Source organism: Canis lupus, chromosome 8, assembly GCF_048164855.1.
Source record: "Canis lupus baileyi chromosome 8, mCanLup2.hap1, whole genome shotgun sequence".
NCBI classification, from domain to species: Eukaryota; Metazoa; Chordata; class Mammalia; order Carnivora; family Canidae; genus Canis; species Canis lupus.
In genome coordinates, this window is record NC_132845.1 from 13,822,298 (window position 1) to 13,832,146 (window position 9,849).

General features: G+C 35.4%; 1 protein-coding gene across 1 annotated transcript in view; it reads right to left on the reverse strand.

Annotated features, from left to right (window-relative positions):
• The window catches only part of TTLL7 (tubulin tyrosine ligase like 7), a 153,399-nt gene extending 144,009 nt beyond the window's left edge, over positions 1–9,390 (reverse strand). Inside the window, exon 1 of the mRNA XM_072834239.1 lies at positions 9,253–9,390. The gene's annotated coding sequence lies outside the window, so the exon portion shown is untranslated. The remainder of the gene's footprint in view (positions 1–9,252) is intronic.
• Between the last annotated feature and the right edge of the window lie 459 nt (positions 9,391–9,849).

A 9,849-nucleotide genomic window follows, 5' to 3' on the forward strand; every position in this document is an offset into this window, starting at 1 on the left:
AAAAAAAAACACAGTTGACAACTACCTTTAAAATATAATTCAAGGGAAAAAATATATATATAATTCAAGGGGGCAAAAAAAAACTCTCCAAATAACTCCCCCCCCCCAAATAAATTCCACAGTTCAGAGCCATTCACTCTGAATGAAAGCTTTGTCCTTTTTTTTTTTTAGTTAACATGATTTTTTAACATGAATTGAGCACATACGATGGACCAAACACTACACTGAGAGTGTTTCCAGTTTTATTCCTTCGTTTACTCTAAAAACTCCTGTAAAATCGGTGATATCATCGCTATTTTTAAAATAGACTGAGCTCAGAAAGTTTGTTGTGCTGAGTTCACCATCTCATGGATGATGAGTAGCAGAACAAGCACTGCAATCTGGAGTTTTTGACTAGTGCCTTTCCACTTAGAATGCTCCAGGAAACATACACTAAGCCTTACCATATCCATGATTGGCCCTTGAATGTAAGTTTATTAATCCTTCCTTTGTGAAAACTAGGTTTCATGGTGGAGAAAGGGACATTTAAATTTCTAAGGTGGACTCCTGAGGTTAGGAATAGGGATCAGAAAGAGGAGGCTGTATTTCACTCAGAATTAACCTGGAAACATCATTTAAAAAAAAAAAATGCATGGTTAGGGTCACGTGAAGGTGAGGAGGAACTTTTTGTTATCTTTTTGTTAATCCAGTACCTTTTTAAAGTCATTTTTAGATCATCATAGACTCTACATTGTGCTTTATACTACACTTAAACTATGATTCTATATTACACTGTGCACTATTCTTCCCAGAAAGGAGTAAGAATTTTTAAATGGGCTTAATGCCATAAGTCCTCATATACTTTACCAGAATTTAAAGTAACAAGGCATTAATAACTCTCATACCATGTTAAGGAAGCTTTTTGAAAAGAATAAGTGTAAAACTAAATTGTTACCCTACGCCGTGCCATTGTTATTGTGTTAACTGTTATTGTAAATGTTCACACATCAGTACCAGCAAAACAGAAATCCCCAGAGCTCCTTGTTGCTGAAGAACTAGGTGCTTGGATCCCTAGTGAGGCCAGGCATGTGTGACTCAGGGCCAGGATGGCCTCAGCCTCAGAAATGTGTGATTCTTCTCTCCACATACAGCTGTTTCACTTTCAAAGGAGACAAGAAAAGAACAGAATTGGAATAGACAAGATGCCTTTTGAATTAGTATTTTCTCTCTGATTGACAGGGACATAAGAAGGAAGGATATGGTCTCAGGTGGCTTACCTGAGACCAAACTGGGATTTAGAACCTGGTTACCAGTGACATCGCTGGCCATCTGTTGATATAACTTGAACTTCTTGGAGGGTATGTTTCTGAATGAAGAAGGAAGGGGATATTTTGTGCCAGTGGCCTTGAGAAACTGTCAAAAAGAATGAAGGGATAGTGTGATGCCTGCATTCCCTCCTCTCCCAGAGACATCAAATGCTTTTGAACCCATTAGGGAAAGAAGCTAGGGCCAGAAACTGAGGAATTATTTTCATAAATGACTTTGCAGGATTCCAAGTATAAAAAATACTACTTTGGACTGTAGTGACACAGAGCTAGGGGAGGGGGTCTTCTCTCACCCATTCTGCCATAGACCTTCATGCAACCTTGCCACTAATAAGGAAGGGTACTGGAGATATATTCTCATAAAGGGCATTGACATCCAATACATGGTCAAGATAACTTGACTAGGAGCCAGAGCAGCAGAGCATAAATGGAATTGTTCCTGAGAACCTGGGAAAGGCAGCTGAGGATTTCTTGTCATAAATAAGAGAGCTTGGGTCGGTTAAACTTAGATGATTATTAAACCTTATTTAGGTAGCAGTATTAAGGTGAATTTATTTGTATTTACAAAACCAGTGTGACCTAGGGACATTCAAATACTACTACTTTTTAAATGACACTGATAAGAGAGCTAGAGAGAAAGAAAATAGTTAACATTTTTGATAGAACTACAGTGCAAGCCATACCATGCTGAACTTCGATTCAAGATTATGAAGTACCTGGGGTTTCTGGGTGGCTCAGTTAAGTATCTGACTCTTGATTTCGGCTCAGGTCATGGGTTCAAGCCCCCAGTTTAGTACACATAGGTACTGAAATCAATAAAATGTATATCTAACTGTGGATTACTGTTTAAAAAAAAAAGAATATTAAGTACCTACTATGTGTTGGCCACATACTAAGGCATGTGGTGACATTAACACCCTAAATTACTCTTGGGAATATTTAATAGTGTTATTTCTGTTTGCTTTTAGCTATCACTTTTTCAACCTTAGTATTTCTGAGGTACTATTATTATGTGAAGTACTATTTTCATCCTCATTTTATAGATAAAGAAACTGAGAATCACAACAATTAATTTCAAAGGTAACAAAGGCAACACAGCTAGAAAGTGGCAAAGCTGGGTTTCAAACCCAAACCAGTACATGACATCACTCTCCACATACTTTTACTGCCTCCTGCTACAAGCAAAGCAAGTTGTACATTGCATTTTTTCCTTACAATAGAAAATCTATTTTGTTTCTGTTTTTTAAAATCTATTTTCAACTTTCACTCTTAAAAGGATAAAAGGAAATGCATCGTTTCTCAAAGACGATTTAAATGACAGTCCTCCCAGTGGAAACATTGGATATCCTTTTCCAGGTTTCTGTGCTCAGAAAAGAGACTCTGCCACAAGAAGTGATCATTGGAGCATAGAATTGGCCAGTGATTTCTAAATACTTGCTGCAGACTCTGATTCCAGGAACTCTTGGGTAAGACCTTGGAATCGATATTCTTATTAAGCACGGTAAGTGATTCTTAATGCACAACCATTTGACCAGTTTGACCACACCATACAGGACAAGAGCAACGTGGGTCTCACAACTATCCAGTCTCCTAGACTTAACCCTTTAACTCCATCACTTGTTGAAAAGGAAATGGGAGGCTAGTATTCACATTTATTTTACAGAAATGTATTTATTAAATTGTTACTGCCTTTTTCAGTATTAGTTTGGTCATTCTGAAAAGTTTTCAAATAATCCTCAAGTTAAAGATTATCCTCATTCACAATTACTTTTCTATGTGGATATTTGGAGCTTTACATAAGAGAAAAAAGAGCCTAATTAGAACAGCAATAAATTTAAGTATTAACTTTTAGAGAATTAGCAGGTTTATAACAGTAAGTCATTCCATCCAACATAATAGATTTCATTTGTTTTTATTTTATCTTGCATTTCCCAAGAATATTTTTATAGTTTTTTTCATATGTGTTCTACAGCTTTCATACCAAATTATTTTTTTGGCATTTGTCTCCCAAATGAAATATTCTTCCCATTTCCTTTTCTATAAGATTTTTGCCTGAATAGAGATTGGTTGCTTCCGTAATTTATTTTTTACTAATCCAACACACTAAATTCTATTATTACTTGTTTTTTCATGAGAATCTCTTGGGTTTTTTAAGAAAACAGGCATATCAACAGCCTCTGGAGCTTTATCTCTTTTCCTGTTATTTATACCTGCTATTTTGTTTACATTTGCTAGAATCACCAATCCAAGTGTTCATAGTGATTGATGCCTGTCTCACTCCTGATTTTAAGTGAAAGATTTAATTTTTGCCATTTAAGATTTGTTATTGGGCTTACTTTATTACATAAGTAATTTCTTTCTGTTCCTGTTTTGCTCCAAGTTTCCCTTGGCATCGCTTGCTTGACCTTTATCTGATGTCTTTTAACCATCTATTGATGATGGTTGGGTTTTTCCCCTTTAATTTTTAATGTAATCAATATGTAGATAGACTTCCTGGAATTGAACTGCCTTTCCCTCCTCAAATAAAGCCTGTTTTGTCATAGTGGATTAGTCTTTTGACTCATTCCTCTATTATACTCTCTAATATATTATTTAAACATGTGGCTTTTATAGTTAGAGATGAAATTGGCCCACACTTTGTTATTGTTGTTGTCGTATTCCTTCTTTGGCTTTGCTATTTGAGATCTTCTGAGTTCATAAAATGAACTGGAGAACTTTCCGTCTTTTTCTAAGTACCACACAGCTTAAATAATATTTGATTAGATTAAAAATTCAGATTAAAAATTCAGCTGTGAATCCATTTGCCTGCTGCCTCTTTCAATGGGAGACCATTAATCACTTTTTCCATCTCTTCTATAATAATTGGTCTAGGGTTTTTTAAAAAAAAAATAATTGGCCTACTTAAATTTTCACTTTTTCTGTATTGTGATAATGTATTTTTCCTAAGAAACTATTCTTTTCTTCTAGGTTTTTATTTTTTTAATGTACTGCTTCAGAGTCACCTTTAGTATTTAACTTTTAATAACTTAAAATTTTACTTCTTTTAATGTCTTTCCTACTTTCACATTGTTAGTCTTGCTTAATTTTTATTTCACTCTCTTCTCCCTATCAGGATCACATAGTAGTGATCTATTTTATTGGTATTTTAAAAGAATCAGTCTTTGAATTTATTATTTTCTGCTATTTTATTTATTTTAATAATTTTAATAATTTCAGCTTTTATCAATATTTATTCTCTCTTCAAAAGTTTTGTTTTTGTTGTTATTTTTACTTGGATTCATTAAGTACTTAATTTCTTTATTTACACCTTTCTGCTTCCACAATTAAGGGCAACACATTTTCCTCTGAATTCAATTTTGCTGTTCCCCATTGTTTTAGTGTATATTGTTTAGTTTTCCAAAGCTTCTTTTTTTTAAAGATTTTTATTTATTTATTCATGAGAGACACAGAGAGAGAGAGGCAGAGACACAGGCAGCAGGAGAAGCAGGCTCCATGCAGGGAGCCCGACACGGGACTGGATCCTAGAACCCCAGGATCACGCCCTGGGCCCAAGGCACATGCCAAAGTACTGAGCCACCAGGGATCCCCTAGTTTTCCAAAGCTTCTAAGCATTTCCGTATTTCTCCTTGCTATGATCTGAATGTTTTTGTCTCTATCAAATTGGTATGTTGGAATCCTAACGCTCTAGCCCCTCTTGGTGTATTTCTATGCATTTCCATTGTTATGTTTTGTTTAGGTTAGTTGTTGTTGGGTTGGGTTGGGTTTTTTTGTTTTGTTTTGTTTTGTTTTGTTTTTTCCATTCTTTTTTAAGGTTGAAAGAAAAGGAAACTGTGTTCATGTCAACCTATGCCCGGAATCTCCCTTCAGCCTAACTATATGTTTATCTATAATCCAAATTAACTTTTATTTAAATTTCTTAGTCCATCAGGCAGTAAAGATTTAATCTCAGTCAATGCAAAATCTTCCCTCCTTTTCTCTGGAACTGGATCATGGTTCTAGAGTTTGTATGTGGTGCTGAGATGTCAACATAGAAGTGAACATGTGATCTGAGTCATCTCTCTTATTTTGCAGGCTCTACCTGCATAAAAAAAAGACTATCTCTGTTAGTTATTATTACATGTTCTAACACCTCTTTTCATATTGTAAAAAAGGTTACATAAAGGGCAATGAAGCTAGGGTTCCTACCTAAGCCCAAGTAGTCCATGCTCAGTTAGGGCTTCTCTGGAAATCTAATATCTGCCAAGAATATATCTGAATGACAGACTGAGGAATTTCCTGGGGAAAAAAAAAAAAAGATTCATCCTGAGGCAAAAATAAATACATAAAAATAAAAGAAACAAACAAAAAACCTCAAGCACACAAGCTTGATTCAGTAACCATTCTTCTGTGCCAGAATTGGAATATAGCTTGATATCTTTTGCTCACATTGTTGTCCTCTGGTCCAACTCTCAGGTTCACATCCTGGAAAGGTGAGGGCTGAAGAAAAACTAAAACCTGATTTATTGGGGGACACTTGGGTGGCTCTGAGCATCTGCCTTTGGCTCAGGTTGTGATCCTGGGGTCCTGGGATTAAGTCCCACTTCAGGCTCCCCAGAGGGAGCCTGCTTCTCCCTCTGCCTATGTCTCTGCCTCTCTCTGTGTGTCTCTCATGAATAAATAAATAATAAAAAATAAATAAACCTGTTTTATTGGAAACTCAATTAGGCATTAAAGGCACAAAATATTAATATTTGGGACCTCCCTGAACAAAGATGGGTGGGAATATTTTTGTTTAATTTGGGGTTTATTGCTACTTGTTTGTTTTCCTAATTTCAGCTGGGCCCATTTTAAGGATAGTAACTTATTGCAGGGATCAGCAATACTGGCAAACTAGAGAGAAACACTACCCAAAGTGGCAACAGAATCTGATTTCCTGTAAGCTCAAGCAGAGGGGAAGGGAAATGGCAAATGCTCTAGAATAACTGGATGTCCTAAATTCTGAGACAACTCCAGCCAAAATCATTTCTCTCCCTGAAGTGACTGAGGAACACACTGAGTGCAATTAAAGGTACTTCATGAGAAGATGAAGAAAAAAAACTAGAAAAGATGGAACAAGAAGGCAAGAATACCAACTGTTGTACTTACTGTGCCTCCATTTTTGCCCACAGCTGCTGAAATTTAAGGAAACAATCTTGTAATCAAAGTTAGATAGAAAAGAAAACTGAGGACTATTTTCCAGAGTCAAATAAGAAGTCAAAGTTTGGTCCAAGTATTAAAGTTTAGTTTATCTAGTTTATAACCCATAATGTTATCCCTCTTTCCTTCAGGAAGGAATGATTCAAAATCAATTGCCATCAAGGCAGATAAGAAATAAAAACTCTCAAATATTTGTCCTACTGACTTTGACTCTATGATTTTATGATTGGATTTGAAAGACTACAAACTTATCTGATTCAAGCAAAGAAAGTGATCCTCAGACTTGTGCAAAGTTCCCATACAAAAATGGTATGATTTGAAGAAGGAACATGGTCCTTCCTATCCAGGGCAACGCCACTTCTTCACTTCATCAAGGATGTTGTTTAAGGCTTTCTGTGTGCTACTCCCAATGACAGACACCTTTTTTCTTATAATTTGCCTGTCTAGTTATTTTAAGGATGAGACTATAACATCAATTTGTTAATAACTTTAATAACAGGACTTTAGTCAAGTTCATCTCCAGAAAAAAATTGTAAATAATTTAACCTAAATCATCCAGAGAAATATGATCCTGGTAGAGATTATTATAATAAGGGAGCTAATATTAATAGTTATTTTTTATAATAACAGTTCTTTTTTATTCACTTTTCAATAAGCAAGATACACTATACTAAGTACTTCATTTACTTCATTTAATCCTCACTTAAATCCCATGAAGAGACCACATTACTACCATCTTATGGATTTAAAAACTGAAATTTTAAGTATATTAAGTAACTTTCCTGATATTACAAAGCTAGAAATTGCCAAAGTGGGACTTAAGTCCAAGTTTTTCTAAATCTAGCTCTCTCTGATTCCTAAGCTCCCATCCTCATTGTTCCACCCTACTGCCTTACTAAGAGAAACTGGTATATTCTATCCTACTTGTGGATGCAAGTATCCCAGACATATGACATTTTATCACCAGGCCAATTCCTTAGGAAAACCCATTCCATTTGGCAAGCAAATAATACAAAATTAAGCTTGCAAAACTTTTGGCTCATTCTCACATTCCAAGAAGAGTAATTTCCTTAGAAGTACAAGGAATGAAAATATGACTCATAAAAAATAATTCTATCAAATATATTTCTGTACTGCCTCTGACCTTGCTTTTTGGCTTAAATCACTGCCAAGACTAACAGATTCCATAACACTTTCAGGATATAGAGAATAATTAGTGAAATTCATCTAATGATACAAATTTTAAAAGTGTTTTTAATATGAGGTAACATTTATCTTCCAAAGGCTATTATTCTCTTTTCCTTAAGGTATCAAATAATAATCCACATGATCACTTTGCATTTTTAGTGAGTAAAAATAGATTCGCTAACATTATTGCCTATTCTTTCCTTATAACTCACTGCCAAAACAAAATAGATTAGCATTTTACATGCTCATTATCATCTAAATATTAAAAATAAAACCAAGAACATGGAAATGAGCAAAACCAGACTATATCACAAAAATGAATCATTTAATTCATAAAAGATTATTTTGTGGTCATTTGTCCATAATTCTCAAAAGAACATTGTCTTCCATATAACAAATACCCAATAAATATTTGTTGGACAAATAAATGAAATCTTGATTATAATAGATTGGAATCAGTAAATCAGCAACATTCATAGGCAGAGTAGAAAATTGTTTTTCTTGCCTGCTGCAAATATATTCATCCTATACCAGTAACATAACACCTATTTTGGTGCATTTCTGTCTCCCATTGGTATAAACATGGTATCTTCTTAAAACCAAAAGATAAACATGAAGGCTAAACTGATCAAGTAAAAATTCTCCAAGACTTTGAATGTAGAGAATAGTTGGAATCTAGGAGGGTTGGAATTCATTCCTTCCAGTTAACGTAATTTGACTAGATAACTAACTAGTCCTTATTATCTGGACACTAGGAATTACTCTAGTTCTTGTCTAATTTGTGCTTGCTTCTTTACCTTATCTGCAGATTTTACTGGTTCCCCAGTATCAATATGCCAATATGCCAAGATTTTCTGCTTAAATTATCTGGAATGAATTTCTATAACTTAAAAATGAAGAACACAATAATTTAGCTTCTACTTAGGATGTACAAAATTGTAAAGATTATCACACTAAAACTAAAATCTGAAAAGAAAAAGAGTAGTTTATCTCAAAGGCATAACTTTCCTTGAGGTTCAGAGAGTTGAGATCACAAGGCAACTGAGTAATCTTCCAATGAGGCCACAAACTCTTTCAAAGAAAGATGGAACACATGAATCTTTTTATCTATAGCAGGATAGGGGAAAAACTGGCTGCCACCATGCAAATGGATAAGAAAAAGAATAGCCAAAATTTTTAAAAAATGTTACAGACACTTGTGGGCTGATGCATCAGTCTGAGATAACATCAGTTTGGGATAACCCAAAAACAAAGGGAGATGGCACTCATCTTCAAGTTTTCCCACAAGCCTCTCCAAGGTATTCACAAAAAGAGTGGTGGCAGAGGAGATTTGAGAGAGCCACATCACTAATGCAGGTATGAAGAAATAATACGTGATTGTTAGGAAATGAGCACAAGGCCTTACTTGCCTCCCTGTTTTCTTCTCTCCTATCAAGCAAAATATTTAAATCGCTGGGAGAAGGGGCAGCAAATCCTCATGCCTACAGGTTATAGGCAAAAACTCAATGCATCTAAGGAAGGAACAGGAGCAAAATTCACCTACTTTTGGAGGAGAGGCAAAAAAATTTTGGATCTTGAATCTTACCAAAGTTCTGCTGCCATTGGAGGAGAGACAAGAAACTCCTGCACAAGACCAGCCCCAGATATAAGGCAGAGTTTGGTTGCCATGGCCAGAATGTGTAGACATACTGAGAAAGGTCAACTTCCAACACTCAGCTGTATAAGGCCTGCCAGAGAATGAGGTTGGAACTGGACAACAGAGAATCTCTCTTGCAACAACATTCTACTATTGGGGGAGGGGCAAGAGTATGAGTAGAGATTGAAAGCTGAAAGTGGAGCAAAACCAATGAGAGAAACCCTTTAGCACTTCATCTCCCATCCAAGGCACAAAGGAGTAGTAGCTCAACTGTTAGAAAACTTGAGGCCTTTGGTACACTGAAGGCAACAAAAGCAAAAAATACACCCAAACCCAGTTCAACTTTTGGCTATATTGATTCAAGCCCCCACTAAAGGTCTAACAGAAGAAGAGGTATTCCTCTATCCAGGAATGAATACTATTTACCTTAGTCTCTACTGTCCTGCACATAATGTCTAGCAGTCAATAAAAATAATTACAAGACTTTTAAAAAGCAAGAAAAAACAACCTACTGAAAGGAGATAAAACAATAAACAGGAATAGACT